The sequence below is a fragment of the Podarcis vaucheri genome, assembly GCF_965113315.1.
Source record: "Podarcis vaucheri genome assembly, chromosome: 1".
In the NCBI taxonomy this organism is placed as follows: Eukaryota; Metazoa; Chordata; class Lepidosauria; order Squamata; family Lacertidae; genus Podarcis; species Podarcis vaucheri.
The window spans coordinates 28,905,727-28,923,209 of record NC_138759.1 but is presented as its reverse complement, the minus strand read 5'-3'; the positions used below and the strand labels follow the sequence as shown (position 1 = coordinate 28,923,209).

Genomic DNA, 17,483 nt, shown 5'->3' with positions numbered 1-17,483 from the left:
GCCAGAGCAAGGGCCAGAGCAAGATAACGAGACCCAGCTTTACAGCTGTGTAACATAGCAGGTGCTGCTGAGTTGTATTTGATTAAGGCGTGTCAGCATCTGGGTGTAGTATATAAGGGGCAGCACCTAGCTCTCCCATTACCCTGGGGGATGGGTTGGTGGTTGGGTCTGGTTTGTTGATGTATTTAGTGTAAATGGGGTTTTTGTTTTTCTTATTAAAACCTTCTTTAAGTTATTTTTGAGTCCTTTCTTTTTAATGCATGATCTCCCCAGCAAGCTCTCTGCAGCGTTACTATACTGCAAAAAGCCAACAGTTAGGTCCAGTCATGGACGACTCTGGGGTTGCGGCACTCATCTCACTTTACTGGCCAAGGGAGCAGGCGTACAGCTTCCGGGTCATGTGGCCAGCATGACTAAGCCGCTTCTGGCGAACCAGAGCAGCGCACGGAAACACAGTTTACCTTCCCGCCGGAGCGATACCTATTTATCTACTTGCACTTTGACGTGCTTTCGAACTGCTAGGTTGGCAAGAGCAGGGACCGAGCAACGGGAGCTCACCCCATCGCGGGGATTCGAACCGCCAACCTTCTGATCGGTAAGCCCTAGGCTCTGTGGTTTAGACCACAGCGCCACCCACATCCATTCTCTGGAGTAGATGTTATGAAAATGCTCCACCCCATGGCTACTTGAGAAAGCAACAGAGGCAGAAAACTGCCACAAAGTTTGCATGGTTCTGCTGCTGCAATCATACTCAGTCGACTTCATAACACATATTTTGCCACTTGCGCTCCATCCATTGTCTGACTTGTTTCATTGCCCTTAGTTCACTGGTGTACCAAGTCACAGAGAGGGTCCTACAACGCCAAAGAGGGTGCTCAGGGGCAATTGTGTTGATAACCCATTGCGCCTCGCTGTTCCAGTGTGACAAGGACTTCACCTGCTCTCTCTCCAGCTTAATGACAGAGCATCAAACTGGAAAAACAAGGAACATTCCTGAGCAAATGTGCCTTTAGAACACTACATTCCTACTGTTGGAATATGTATTTTTAAAAAAAAAAAAATCAGAAGTGTAAATCTATTAACTTATGTGGAAAACCATTGTGTTTGCACTTGAGCAAGTGAATATATATAAGAAGGTAGGTAAAGGTAAAGGGACCCCTGACTGTTAGGTCCAGTCGTGACCGACTCTGGGGTTGCGGCGCTCATCTCGCCTTATTGGCCGAGGGAGCCGGCGTACAGCTTCCGGGTTATGTGGCCACCATGACCAAGTCGCTTCTGGCAAACCAGAGCAGCACACGGAAACGCCGTTTACCTTCCCGCCAGAGTGGTACCTATTTATCTACTTGCACTTTGACATGCTTTTGAACTGCTAGGTTGGCAGGAGCAGGGACCGAGCAACGGGAGCTCACTCCGTTGCAGGGATTCGAACTGCCAACCTTCTGATCGGCAAGTCCTAGGCTCAGTGGTTTAACCCACAGCGCCACTCGCATGTGTGTACAATTTGTTCAATTAGAGAGTCTGAACAGTACTTTCTTCCTCTCGCTTCGCAACTCTTGTTCCTTTCTGCTCCACCGGGCTTTGATTTCTCTCATATTGGGACAAGTCCTCATGCAACAGAGATTAAATGAGAGTGATGTAGGCAATCTGCCCGCTGCCAAAGATCACGTCCGATTTGAACAAACCAAATTGTATTCATATGAAGTTCCATGTCTGCGTAAATCAGCAAAGTAGGTCAATAAGAACATTTCTAAGGAATGCTTTCAAAGTAAGGCCTCAGAGTGGCCTGTTTTAACTTAAATGAATTGTCAAATGTCATAGTTTCTAGAAAGTGTCTTTTGTGCAAGTTTTGAAAAGTTCCCTCTCAAATGGAGCAATATTACCATTTCAGAAAATGATTTAAATCCTCTATGAGCAAAGCCAGAGAGAAATAAAAAGTTAATTTATTTTAATTCACCTAGTACAAGATTAAAAAGGTAATTTGTCATTTCTGGTTTCAGAAAATGATACTGATACTGCTTACGGGCATGGATGCTATATAAGAATAATGGTACGACTTATACAAAATGACATGACAGGAAATTGAATGCCACATTCTTTAGTAAGTTCTGTGTCTTAACATCCTAGTTTTGTTTTGTCTGCATGTTTTATTGCCTATCCATATTTATGCATGTCTGACAGAACCTTTCCTCTTGGCTACAGCAGAAATTCATTTTATCTTCTCCCTCCCAAAAAAGTGTGCAGGAGTTGATTGTTTTCGCAGGGGTTGTCTTTTGAGAGGCTAGCCATTGGCTAGAACCATTCGAAGTCTGTTGCCAAGTTAAAAACCAGTGACCAGAGACATTTTAATAACCACTATAACTTGAGAGGAATGCTTCAGCAGACAGGCAAGTTGGAAGAAATTGAAGTGGAGGACTGAGTGATAAGCAACTAAGTTCCAAAAAAATAAGTTGATACTGGAATTCGTACCTGAGGGAGGTCTTTGCAGTACGACTTGTCAATTCCTGAGTGCTTCAAATAAGACAGTCTACAGATTTCTGAGCAAAGAGCATCAAGTCACCAAAAGCCCAACTTACAAGCCTTCTTTTCTTTACAAAACATGACCTTTAAGCTAAAAATGAGAAGGGGCCAGAAAACTCAAAGACTAAATACAAAATCAGTCAGCATGTTACAGCATTACACAAACTCTGCTGGCACCTATACCCTACCTATTTCATAAGATATGTTTTTAAGAGGTCACTTAAATTTCAAGCTTGGTCATTTGGTACCTTTTGCCAGAACCAAAAATAGTTCAAAGGGTAATATGTCATTTATTAACCAACAAAAAATCAAAGTTAATCTGACACTGATCAAACTGATCTTCGCAAACAGCCTAACATCAACCATCACTCCTAAAATTTGCCCTGGCAGTTCGTGCAATGATTCAATGTGGTTTACATGATTGCTGGTTTTTTACAGATTTCATGATGCTTGTATTTATGATGTTTGTGTTGATTTGGATGTAGTTTATTTACACTAGTTTTTTTAAAAAAATATTTTGGTCTCTTTTTGTACTTTTAAGCAGTATAGAAATGAAATAAATGTTAAGTACATCTAAGGATGCCGTAATTACATGCACATAGACACACACACTTTACAAGACATTTTGCTGAAACCCACAACTGCTTCTGAAAACTACTTCCCATCTAGTTTGCTACTATAGGGCACAAGATACTGGACTAAACAGGCCTTTAATCTGATCTAGTGGGGCTCTTTTTATATTCTCATGAGAAGGAAAAATTAGCTTGATACAAAAATATGTCTTCAGCAAGAACGGAAACAGGAGTTTTAGGTATTATTTGGATTCAACTATATCTGACTAGCTTTTATGATAATACGGAGTTCTTGATCTCATAATGCTGACTGCCATATTTGTTGAGACAGCTTAGGTATTTGATAAGGGAGAGAGGAATACAGGGGGAAATCACAATGCCTGTTACACCTTCATGCAGTTTTCACCATCTGTCTCAAGTCCTATAAAGGGGAAGCGAAAATAACATCAATGCAGGATGGCGATGAAGCAACAGCGAAGCAAAATTTCCTGTTGGAATGCAGTCCATTTGCCATCCCCACTGAGGATTATATTTTTGCAGTGTTTTGAAACAACATTGTGGTGATAAAATTACCTATAATTTTACAGTAAAAATGGAAGAACATGGCACTGTTTTTAATTTGTGAATCATATCTGCAGGTTACATTAACTAAAAACAGAACATTAATGCCCAGGTCTTGTTTTGTTTTAAATATTTATTTTGTGCTACTACCCTGTATTTTTACTTTGTGAACCGCCCTGATATCTTCAGAAGAACGGCGGTATATAAACTTAACAAATAATAATAATAATCTTGTGTGACTATTGTTAAGTAAGTGAACGCCACTTTTTATCATGGCTAGTTAGAATGCTCTGATGACATAGGGCTCTAGTTGCTTGCGACGTGGGGAAAGTTTGGTAATGTTCAAATGTCCAGTTCTTCTAACTTCACACCTGGGCTAAGTTCCAGGGCTCTTGAAGGGCTTGGCCCAAGCAGCATGGTTCAGTGGTTTCACTCCAAAGACTTTGAGAAACAAATTGTCACCCACAACTTTAATTAGAATGAAATGATGCAGCAGGAAGGGTTGTGGGAAAGAGACCTTTTATTAAACACACTGCAAGGCCTGCACTAAACATTGGGCCATTAGTGTCAGCTACCTAGAACCTAGAAGCTTGGCTTCCTACCCTCTCCCCCCACCCCTCCCAACCCTCAAGGAACATGATCAGCTGTGTCAAATCCCAGACCCAAAGTTCATTTCATGCAATTTCAGCTCATTATGTTATCTAGAACACATCGCAACATCTTATTTAAACATTTATTTCCTGTATTTTTAATTTGCAATTTCTGCTTGGGTGGGAGAATTCAGTTAGTTCACTATCCAATACAACAAGTTTTCAAACACCAAATTGCATAGTGTGGTGTTTCATATATGCTGCACTCATATATCTTTTATGTTCACATTTTCTCTAGAGAGCGTAATAAGCATAAAGGCTCAAATAGAATTAACAGGCTTTAATGAAACTCTAAGGTTACTCTATGTTATAAGAAAAATACCTGCTCCTTTTCCCTTATGGGGTATGCAAGAGCCTGTATAGAGTCTTTACGTAGGTTCCCTATCAGAAGGAGAAAATAACAGAGGCCAACCAGAGAATATTGAGAAGCAAAGCAGCTGATATTTATTGTTTACTGTTGCAAGAGGGTCCACCGCTCACCCCACGCAGGGAGGGAGGAGAGGAACCCCAGACAATGGTGTGCAAGCCCTTATATAGACTTTTGAAACTTCCCACCCTGTAGCTCAAGACCACCCCCCAAAACATCAATACATACATCACAGAAGGAGGCGGACTCCAACAGAAATACATCACAGGGGGAGGTCTACCACAGAAATCCTGTTTGTCAGGATACCTTACAATGGTCACTGATTGCTCCACCTGGACAGCCTGGCCATTCCTTTTGAGATGCTAAATACATAGTTCCGGAATCCAGGTCACAGGCTCACCCTATTCATACACAAATACGCCCTTAAGACAGGATTTGAGCAAAGGGACCATGGGGAGGCTTTCCCATTTCAATCCTCACTGCAGAGAATATTTGAGGTCACTGGAAGAGTCAAAATGGCTTGAGGATTGCTCTCCTGTGCTATTTCAGACGCATGGTTCATATACTTATGTATGTGTTTGCCTTGTAAATTTATGAACATATGATTTATATGTATGAGACTTTATAACCCCATAACACTCTATTTTCTAGAAAAATCAGAAAAACAGGACGTATGCACTTCTCACCATCATAATGTACCTTACATCAGTTAAAAGATTTCTAGCCTACCAGAAAGCTAAAATTTAACACAGACAGAGAGAGCACAAGACAACCCAGTTACTGGGAAGAATTGGACAGTTGTGCATTTGTCCTCAAAATGAGGAACTGATTAAGGCTATCAAGAGATCTGAAATTTGACACTTTCATTGTGCAAGATGCAGTAGAAAAACAGAGCATTTCTGCATGTCACAGTCAAATCACGGAGCACAATCATGGAGCATAATAGAGGCCAGAGTTTCGAAATGCGCTGCATGTACAACAGAAAATTGGAGTGTGTGGATTCCAATGGCAACTTAGATTTGGGTAAGCAATCAACAAGAGCAAATGCCAATTGTTAGAGAATGCAAGCTTTATTTAAGTATTTTATACAAATGTATAGAAACCTTACATTAAACCCCAATACATCTACCCTATATCTTGTAGCTCTTCCTTTCCTACTCTTGTCAATATGTTTTTAAGAATTAAACAAATTAGCAGAATGCAGGTACGGTTGGTCTGTAGGGTAGGACAACACCTCCCCCTGGAGAAGATAAAAGACCTTGAAGACCCTGCCTGTCTGCAGTAGGGAAAGTCATCTCTTTGAAGAATGGCACCCACTCCATCTGGCAAATCAGAGATTCCATTTACTTCTACAACTGTCCATCCCATGAATAGCCATGAATTTCCATCTTTCAGCATGCAATAAACATCATGAACGGGCCACAGCTTATTGGAAGAACACATGTTCTAGAAGGGTGACAGGTCCAATTAAAAGTATGAGGTAATCAGTGATGGATAAGACTTCTACCTGAGAGCCCAGACAGCCACTGCTGGTCAAAGCAGACAGTCTTGGGCTTAGATGGATGAAAAACTCTGACATGGTATAATACAGTTCCCTATGCTCCCATCTCCAGGCCACAAGCAATGAGCTGTAGCAATGAGCTGTACCAGATGTTCCAGACACAAATGCAAGAGGAAGAAAAACATGGCACAGCACTAAATGGGATATTTTCTTTTCTTAGGATGCTTTCTAATCTATTATTATTCTAATAATAAGCATTCTAATCATCTATTCTTATTCTTAAAATAATACTCTGATCTAATACCGGCAGCACATGTCTTTCATGGAAGCTACTTGCGGTGAAGTATTTCCTCTCTCCTACATAAATCCTCTAGAAATAGAAAGAGCTGATTAAAACTAACTGGCACTGATTTATTTTTGAGCATTATACTCATTTCCAATTTACAAAACAAAACCAAAAAAAAGGAAGATGAAATATGTTAGTCGTTGCTCAATGTGCATAAGGTATTAAATATTAGCTGATTCCAGTAATTCATCAAAAGCTTTTGAGCACAGCAGAAACATGTTTTTAATTTGAGAACAATAATACTTTTTAACTGTAAAAACCACATTATGAGCCACAACAAGATGGGTTGTAGCTGCACTTGATTTATGGTGGGAGTATATCCTATGGAGCAATTCTGAATAATGATGATAATAGCTATTCCCAAAGCTGGTGTGTGACTATGCAACAGTCATCACCATTCCATCCTACCACCTTCACAATTTAATCACAATGCGCTCTGATTGCTCTAATGTTTTGTACTAGCTTGAGTCAGAGCTGTTTCACTGAAAATGTACTACTCAACTTTCCAGGAATGGGATTGCATTTAACTGTCATGTTCCCAAAGCTAGGCTATTATTTACCAAGCAAATATATGTGATCACACATTCAATCACATGACAGACACTGGTAAAGAGTTGGATTAGTTTCCACCAGAAATGGGAACATATAAAGAACATTTCTAAAATCTCTGTAATCTTCAGTTTCTTTCCAGCTTCCTTATCTCTGTTCAAATTTGCCATTTTCACCTAAGCAAAGGTTCAGCATGAGCTGAATGTTTCTCAGAATTCTATCAGCTGCCTTTGCACATTGCTAAATACACGCTCAAAATTTAAGAGCCAGAAGGGTGCTTCTTGGTAGTACAAATTACTCAGGTTTACAATACAAGGAAACAACCTGACTACAGTTTGTTCGTTACTAACACTGGAAGTTTGCTACAGAGTAAATCAGTAATTTCACCATTGGAGACCACCACAGTACCTCCTGCAGCAACGCCACTTGTACTGAACGCATTTCATAGGCACTTTTTATTTGTATAAGCATGCAAATATCAAGGGAAGTAGTATACAGAGCTGACCACATGAACTATCAGTTCAATGCAGGCAACAAAGGGATTTTAACAAATAGGGAGACTGGGCATCTTGGATAAATATCCTGAAAGTTCACAGATTTCTATAAGGCAGTTTAAAAAAAAAATTGTCATAATTTAATTCACAAAGAGATGGACTTATCTGTGTGTAGGGTGTCCACATATCTCTATTTTTTTGGGGGGGGGTGCTATTTCACTTTCAAAATAGGAGCTGCAAAATGTTGCTGTATGTTCTTGACCACCTGTGCTACTGCTCATGGAACACAAGCCTTGTAGCACTGTTCAAGACCTTCAAGAGAGAGGGGGGTTCAGGAAAAGAGCCAAAAGGACGGAAGGCAAAATGAATAATTAAAGTAGGCGCTGGAAAACTGGGGGGGGGGGGTAAAACTCACATAAAAACCCTACAACTCACATGAGGGAGAAGAACAACTCTATATTAAACTGTCCTAAAAGCTTGCAAACTAATATCCAAACTAACACAAGGCCGGGGGGGGGGGGTAGGGAGGAGGAGGAATAATAAGAGTGGAATAAAAACATATTGATAGAAGTTTTTAATACTGAAACTGTCCTGCTCTGTAGCCTCCCCACAGTCATGTTCTCAAATCAGTAAAGTTTAGGTTTAACTAAAATGTATTAGGCTGTTATGAATTTGGAGGTGCCAGACCCATTCTAACATCTGGACCCAGCAAGTGTTAAAATAGAAGCCAGGCTGGTTTCCTGTGTTCAGGTCACTGCCTGGGTGAAGGGCCATTAAGAAAACTAAGGAAAGGTGAAGAGCCATTAAGAGAGGGGGCTCTGTCCCAGACGGAAAATGGATGGGGCCCCTCCTCCAGCTTACAGATTGTGAGAAAGACAAAAGGCAGGGTTTAGAGTTGAAAGTGTGTGTAAAGCTGAAGGCTGAAAAACCCAGAGAGGTAGAGCAGAATGTTTGATTTCTGTTTTGAATCCAAGGCTGAAGCTATGGGAGAAAGAAGAGCCTTTTGGGGTATTAATGCTGTGAACCCCTCCATCGTAGGCTCAGGTTGCATATATGTGTAAATAAACCTTATATCATAAAGACATCTCTGCTGTGCCTCATTTCCAAAAGGAAACCTGGACCCTGGGTGAGCTCCTGGAATGGAATCTCGCACTGCTTGGAGATTGGGTTGCTGTGCAACAATATATATTTGAATTTCCCCCAACAACATTCCTCTTTGCAGGTGGAGGAGAGTCGTGCATTCCCCCTCTCATCCTACCTTTTCTCAAAACTGTACATTTCTCATTCCTACCAGGCTAGCACCCAGCATCTCCTCTTATGGAACACAGAGTTTCAGATTCCCAATCCCCAAGGGTAGTAAGAAACTATTTCCATTGAAGTAAAGGCTCTGACAAACAGGCAGTTAAGGAGTACTGGCATAAGGGTCAAACAATGTATGGGATTGTAGCACTAATTGTGTAAAAGACAGCTGAGAGACTGATGCACTATTTCAGCAAAAAGGAGCTATGGGCAGTGAACTGCTGTATCAGCCAATTCTAGAGTCACTTTCTCTCTTCCATGCAGTTGTAATTGGGATTTTCTTTTAAATCCTGTCATGGGGACTTGTAAGACAGGTATACAGCCAGCCTGAGAAATGAGGTCTTAACACCTCACAGTCTGTCTTTCAGGAAACAAGGAGATAAACCAAAAGAAAAGTGGGTGATTTTGCTTTCTGCAATTCTTTCATGTTTGTTCCCAACAGAGAGTATAATTTTGTGTGGGCTGCAATGTCATTCCCATATATGTGTCCGTTCCAGCTACATATAATTACAGTATTATCGTTTTGTTGGCACCATTTCTCTCTCAAAACTAATGTTACTACTTAAAAGTCTGAATATGTGTTCATATAGAACAGATAGTTGCTTTGATACAACAAATAACTGGCGCTGTCAGCTCCTGTAAGAAAACAGATTTACATGAAAAAGACACTTTTCTCGATGCCCTACTCTGACTCTCCAGGAGGCATCAATTATTGCTTGGTGGAGGATGATCCTTGTACACAGAATTGCATGTGCCCCCCAGTACTACACAGGAGCCCTGCTTTGGTCTAATTACCATGACCTTTTATTATCTATAATTCTGATAGAGCTATAGCAGCAATTCTCTCTAGGACCGCAAATGTGGTGAGTTGATCAGTCAAACAATGTCATCCAACTGATTAATTGACATTAGGTGACTGCATCATGCGACAGCAACTCTGCCCTGAAGAAATCAAGATATACCGGCATATGGAATTTAGGAATTAGGAGCTGAAACACTTATTATCAGAAAGCTTTTGTCTTCTTCACTTGGCGTTAGAAGAACTATTCTTTGCTGAGGATGAATAGCCAAATCAAAGATTCTCCTGCATCTACAGTGGTACCTCAGTTTAAGAACAGTTCTGTTTACAAACAATTTGGTTTACGAACGCCACACAACAGGAAGTAGTGTCCCAGTTTGAGAACTTTACCTCAGTCTAAGAACGGAATCTGAAGGGTAGAAGGGGGGAAGGGAAAGGAGAATGTTAGCCGCTTTGAGAATCCTTAAAGGGAGTGAAAGGTGGGATATCAAATCCAAACTCTTCTTCTTGGAAGGGTACCAGCAGCGGGAGGGCTCATTAAGGAAGGCACACCTCGGTTTAAGATCAGTTTCGGTTTAAGAACGGACTTCCGGAACAGATTAAGTTCGTAAACCGAGGTACCACTGTATATTGCATATCATTTTCATTATGCACCAGTAGTGGACAACTGCTCCCCTAACCTCCAGTTGACTGTATCACCATTGGCGTCTCCTTCCTTTCTTGATACCATGTACCCCACCCTTGAGCGTGCTAGGGTGGAACAGCATTGTGAAGTTCTTCTCATTAACAAGCCCTAACAAGAGGAGCAGGAGAAAGAAGTGAAGTGCTTCCTGGCAGTGCTTAATTAAATTCTACGGTGGGATAGCTCCAGATGCAGTAAGTCAGGGGGTCTCCATGAATGTGTCAGTGGGGCCAACCAGATGCCTATGGGAAGACCAGATGAAGAATCTGAATACAATAGCACTCTCTCCACTTACGATTGCTTGGCATCTTGCAGGGTAACCAAGACTCTATGGGAGTGGGAAAGGGCTGGTGGGCTAGCTGCTTCACTCATGGACTGGTGTTTTGGTGGCCCTAGTCTTGGCTTTGCCCTTTGGTCTCAGAAAAGCTCTGCACTGAGGCCAAATAAGGAAAATCAACTTTTCATATTCTTAAGCTAGTTGCATTATTATTTCAATATGCTTCGAGCAGGAAATGCATGCTGGTTATATTTCTTAGGTGGCTATAGAACTAAAAATAAGTTTGTGTCAATTGCTGCTGAAACACATGTATTTAATTCAATTTAATTTGCGCACATTTTGCGGGGAAATGCTTGCATTTGCGGTTGCTAAAGAAATATAGTAACATTTGGGGACTTGACTTAGCAAAAAAGTCCAAGACTTTCTCCTAAAAATATTTTTCCCCTTCAGAAGTACAAAGTCCATCCAAGATTTTCTACTAAAAAAAAAAGAAAGCTTCGGAATTATAGCACATAGAAAAAGCAGCTCCAAATGGATTAAGGGGCATAAACAGTAGTTATGCATCAAAAGCAAAAGTGACTAACTTGAACTATAATCCATCCATTTTCTATTATACCCTGGTCGTCTGGCCCTGCTAGCAGAGTTGCCACTGTGCCATGGCTTTGATGCTACACTGTAGTAGGGTTTTCCCAGCAGAAAAGTCAAATGCGAACCAATAGGAGTAGAAACAAGATAGAATGTAACAGTGCATACCACTATGATTGCAGGAACCATCAAGCATGTCTTCCACCCATCATGTTGCCGCTAGCCAACAAACTCCTATATTATCCAAGGCACCAATAAAGGCAGATCAACAACAGAATGTCTCCATGGCATCACTCTACCTAGTGTGCATCCTCCCCAGACAGAGACAAGAAGAAAGCCACAGGCCCAAGAAGAATGGAAATTACAACAGCAAACTCTCTGCAGGCAACTCAGCCGCAACTGAACCAATCCAGTGTTCCAACTCTGCTACCTTCCCCCCTCTCCCCCCCCCACTAAAACAACAAGTGGTAGGCAGCAGTGACTCCCCTGTCAGGAAAGCACCTCCATCCCACAAAGGTGCTAGTTAATCAAATAGAAGAAAATAATCTTCACCTTAAATGGATGCTTGGGTGACTGGGTGAAATTGTGAGCCCCAGAACTGTGTCCTCTGAAGACACAGTTGAAACAGTTTGGAATGTAGAAGGATGAATCCTAATTCTCTCCTTCTACTAGGAAGGAGGATACACAAAGATGTTTACAAAGATTAAAGATTTACAATTTGTTCAGGGAAACAAATGAGCACAACAGGAAAACATAGGTAACTGTGAACTTAATTTGGTTTATGCAAGAGCAAGCATGTAGCAACCAAGAGAACAAAACAAAACCCTCCAAAACTCCATAAACAGAGAGTAAATGTTTATTCACATTTCTGTCTAACATATCCTCATTCAAGGGAAACAATGGGGAAAACATATCACTGGTCTATCAGAAGGAAGGAAGGAAGGAAGGAAGGAAGGAAGGAAGGAAGGAAAGGATGAAAGTTGGAATGGGGAGTGGACTATGAAAGAGAAACAGGATTTTTCAGAAGAAATTAAAATTTGAATATTGGCTCTGATTTCAGTAGAAATCAGAGCAAGCAAGTCACAACTGATTGTTTAAAAGAAAGGCCTTAAATTCTGTTCACATATCCAGCTGGGCAGGTGTTTGAGATTTATAGGCAGTTTTCACAATTCCCATTTGTCCAAATTAAAAGCAGCAGGCATTTAATCCAAAGAGAGATACATAAAAATCTGACCTTGAAGTATAGCAGCTTCCCAATTATGGAGAGTTATACAGCTTTATTTAACTTTGAATATGTTAATTAAGTTTCTGTGCTACTTGCCAGATCTAAACCAATGCATCTGTAGTAATGGAAAGAAAACACACCAAATTAATTGAGGCTGCTTTTGTTAAAAAAATAATCTTTATAAAGAAAAACAAATGCGCTCTCAACCATTTTTCTAAGAATTGGGATTATGTTCCCAAAGCTATAATTAAAACATTCAGGATATGCTTTCTCGGGATTGACACTGGCAGCAAAGGGGGGGGGAAATTGGTACCAGACAAAGCATTGGAACTTACAGTTCCCATATTGTAAGGCAAAATATTTAATCAAGCTTTTCCATTACAAAAGGATGTTAAGAATATAAAAAAGCATGGCCATTGATAATGTATTAAAGCTTGCAGCTATAACCAAAAGATGACAAAAATATCCCTACTGCAAAACAGGTCTGACAAATGGCTGGCTAGCAGGAAATGAGAAGCAGTAGCACTATACTTTTAAGTCAGTATGATATAAATATAATGGGTTTCTCCTTGCCTTTACATTTGTCTTACATCTTTAATCCTCCTAGTTCCACTTAGGCAGACTTGGGAATTTTGCACATTACTTGCTTTTCAGTTTTGTTAACATGCCACAGTTCACCGTCAGTGATCTGAAACTATTGCTTTACACTTACAGAGCCATCCTAAGCACACTTACCGGTACTCTAAGTCCCACTGAGCTTGGCAAGGTTTACTCCCTAGTAGGTGTGTTTTAGGCTGCAGCCTTAATTTTCCATGAAACATACTACATTGTCATTAAAATACACTTAATAAGCATTTTATTAACCAGAGTACTATACAATATTCACCTTTAGATATTACATGCAACCTTCTTATCTTATGTATATGATTAATTTCAAAAGAGAACAGCATAAAGTGGACCATCCATTATTTTCTTTATGTAGTAGGACAATATTGACTCCCTATTTCTTCAAAATGAGAGGGTGCCGGCCTTTTTGGAAAACATTTCCACAAGCAGTTAAAACATTGCCCAGGTAGACAATTCTATACTTCAGCATACATAAACATGATGCCTACAAGGTAAAAAATACAAAAATGTGAAATAGGATGAAAACAGTAAGTCATGTCAATGTTATTCAAATTCTTGCTTTCACCAAGGTGTTTTTATTTACTAGCAGAAAGTTAGCATTCATGCTGATTATATTCATGCACTTTGCTAAAAGAAGCTAAAAACTAGGCAAACCATTTACATTCACCATTAGTATGGCATGTGTATAAGATAAACATTAAACATAAATATAAGGGAAAGAAAGAAAAATATCAAAATAAATTTATCAGACAGCTCACCTTTAATTTTTCAAAGAAGCATTCATACTTGCCTTTAAACAAAGTAGCAAAAAAAAGCACCCCACCCCACAACCCAGAAAACAATAAGTAATTAAGCAAAATGTACCCGGAACTGACATCTCTGCTTGTCCACTGCAATAAGACACTAAATGGAAGTTTGCAAATAGTTTGGTTGATTTCCACACCACTAGTACTTTGTGGACACAAGTTTAATTTGGCAAAGTTTACAACACACAGCAGCCAAAAATCCCAAATAAATCTCCATCTACACATTTAAAGAGCAAGCTCAACTATCCTAACAAGATAAAAAAAGTTCAAAATATAATTTTTCATCAAACACATGAAACATTTCCCCCACTCTATCATTATAATTAGAAAAGTTCCTATCTTGATGTCAATATTTGTGATTATTACCATCCCTTGTCAGATTTACTCAGCTTCACAACCGACGTCTTATCTGCAGTGCAGAACAGTCTGGATCTGACAAACCACAATTATGCACTATACATAAAAGTAAAGCCCAGCATAGAAACTAGTAATAATAATTGTTAGTCACTTTGCTCACAAAAGTGACCCAAAGTAACTTCTGTGCTACATGAATGAAACTTAGCCTTCTTCATTCCTATCTCCCTGGCTTGTTCAGATATAGGTAAAAGGTAAAGGTACCCCTGCCCATACGGGCCAGTCTTGACAGACTCTAGGGTTGTGCGCTCATCTCACTTAAGAGGCCGGGGGCCAGCGCTGTCCGCAGACACTTCCGGGTCACGTGGCCAGCGTGACATCGCTGCTCTGGCGAACCGGCACCAGCGCAGCACACAGAAACGCCATTTACCTTCCCGCTATAAAGCGGTACCTATTTATCTACTTGCACTTAAGGGTGCTTTCGAACTGCTGGGACCGAACGACGGGAGCGCACCCCGCCGCGGGGATTCGAACCGCCGGCCATGCGATCGGCAAGTCCTAGGCTCTGAGGTTTTACCCACAGCGCCACCCGCGCTGTGGGTATACTATATATACTAGATATACTATAGTTAAAACTAAATGCAGTTCCCAAACAGCAATGGTTTAGCGTTATGTCAAAACCAGTTCATAATGTTTCCTGAATTCTGAACAATGCTAAAGAAATCATAAGAAGCCCACAGGCTTAAACACTCATTTACTCCTCCCTCTTGGGCAAGTTCTCCTGCTTTGTATCAGTAACTTTGGTCAGGGCCTCCCCACAGACTTCTTGCTATCTAAGGTGAAGCAAATAACATCCCATCTCCATTTCAAGGATCATCATGGGTTTTCAACATGACTCCTGTGGGCATATAAGTACCCTCAGAGTGCCTGCTGTCCCTTCCCCTCTCTCCCTTCCCCTGCTGAAAAAAGCATTCTACTTTAGCCAGTCTTAATAGGTTTTGGCCCTTCCAAGAAAACTCCATGGACAAAGACAAAGGTCCGTATAGTTAAAGCTATGGTTTTCCCAGTAGTGATGTCTGGAAGTGAGAGCTGGACCATAAAGAAGGCTGATCGCCGAAGAATTGATGCTTTTGAATTATGGTGCTGGAGGAGACTCTTGAGAGACCCATGGACTGCAAGAAGATCAAACCTCTCCATTCTGAAGGAAATCAGCCCTGAGTGCTCACTGGAAGGACAGATCGTGAAGCTGAGGCTCCAATACTTTGGCCACCTCATGAGAAGAGAAGACTCCCTGGAAAAGACCCTGACGTTGGGAAAGATGGAGGGCACAAGGAGAAGGGGACGACAGAGGACGAGATGGTTGGACAGTGTTCTTGAAGCTACCAGCATGAGTCTGACCAAACTGCGGGAGACAGTGGAAGACAGAAGTGCCTGGCGTGCTCTGGTCCATGGGGTCACAAAGAGTCGGACACGACTAAACGACTAAACAACAACAACAAATAGGTTTTGGCAGGGTGGGGTGAGAAAGACAGACACACACACAGAGAGAGAGAGAGAGAGAGAGAGAGAGAGAGAGAGAGAGAGAGGTGCCCACAACAGATTATCCAGTTGGCAAATAAGCCCATGGGTCCAGAAAGGTTGATGACCTAAGGCTCAGGATCGCAATACCTCAAGGACTACCTCTCTCCATATAAACCAGGTATGTCCAAAGTCCATTTTGGGGGCCTAATCTGGCCCACTGGTCGGTTTAATCCGGCCCCTGTGGCAGTTTATTTCCTGGGGTAAAATCCTTTAAAAACCTCAACAACTTCAACCCTAAAAACAACTTTGGTCGGCCCTCAAGGCCCTTCACTTCATCAAATCTGGCCCTCTTTGAAAAAAGTCTGGACACCACTGATATAACCCAGCCCAGACTCCTCCACAAGAGGTCCAAAGGGTAGCAACATGAGAACAGGACTCTTCTGCAGTGGCCCTGTTTCAGGAATTCTATTCCCAGGGAGGTTCAACTGACGCCTTCATTATACACTTTTAGGTGCCTGGCAAAAATGCTCCTCTTCAACCAGGCCTTGGCTGATTAATATCCGATTCCTTTTTAAATGTGTTGTGGGATGGGGAATTATTGGTTTCCTTTTGTTCTTATTTTCATTATGTATTTGGTGTTTCTTATTTTGAATTTTTATGTTGTGAACCGCCATGAGATCTATGGATGAAGGGCAGCATACAAATTTAAGAAGTAATAAGAATATTTATTTTATTTATTTCATACAAATTATACACTGCTTGATTGTAATAAAACCTCAGGGTGGTTTACATCAAAACATACTAGAAGTTAAAATACTACAACAGATGAAAATTCATACCAGCATTTCATACCAGCCGGGGCAGGATGCTCCGCGGGGCCTCTGAAGAGTCTGCCTGCCTCCTCCTACTCAGCCGCCCTACAGCTGAGGGGGCGGTGGCAGGCGGACCGTTTGGGGCAGTGCGGCGCCCGCGGGCGCCCAAGCCACCACGTCACTCCCAGGAGAGATGCATGACTTGGATGTGCTGCAGGCCCCGCGGTCAGTGTTGCCCGGCATTTTGTAACCCCCCCCAGTGGTGACACCAAGGGTGACCTGCCCCACCGCAGCCCCTTCCTCCGCCCCTGCTTCATTGCTCACCCCATTCCACTTGAAACAAGAGTCCCACTTCACTTAGTGAGAGGGCTGACTGTGATCACACTCGGGTCCGGGTTAGGTGTGACTGACAGGGCCATTTATCCAAGGAAATCCAAGCCTCCCATGGTGTTAAACAAGGCTGCGTCCTTGCGCCCACTTTATTCAACTTTTATATTAACTCCTTAGTAGGAAACGTGGAGAAAGAAAATGCCCACCCCGCTAAATTGGCTGGTACACCCCTCCCGGTTCTCTTATATGCAGATGATGCAGTTCTAATTTCCTTCTCCTGCATAGGCCTAAGAAAACTTCTAAGATCTCTCACTGTTTATTGTAATGCTGAACAATTAACAATTAACTATAGCAAATCCAAAGTCATGGTGTTCTCTAAAAAAAGAATGAGACACAAATGCAGAATTGATAATCGACCTATTGAACAGGTATCATCTTTTAAATACAGTGGTACCTTGGGTTAAGTACTTAATTTGTTCCAGAGGTCCATACTTAACCTGAAACTGTTCTTAACCCGAAGCACCACTTTAGCTAATGGGGCCTCCCGTTGCCGCCGCGCCGCCGGAGCATGATTTCTGTTCTCATCCTGAAGCAAAGTTCTTAATATTT

The 17,483-nt window shown here is 41.4% G+C and overlaps 1 protein-coding gene across 5 annotated transcripts in view; it reads right to left on the bottom strand.

The window, feature by feature from the left end:
* Window positions 1–17,483, bottom strand: part of CEP128 (centrosomal protein 128) — a 185,316-nt gene that overhangs the window by 65,610 nt on the left and 102,223 nt on the right. The gene's annotated exons all lie outside the window — the stretch shown is intronic.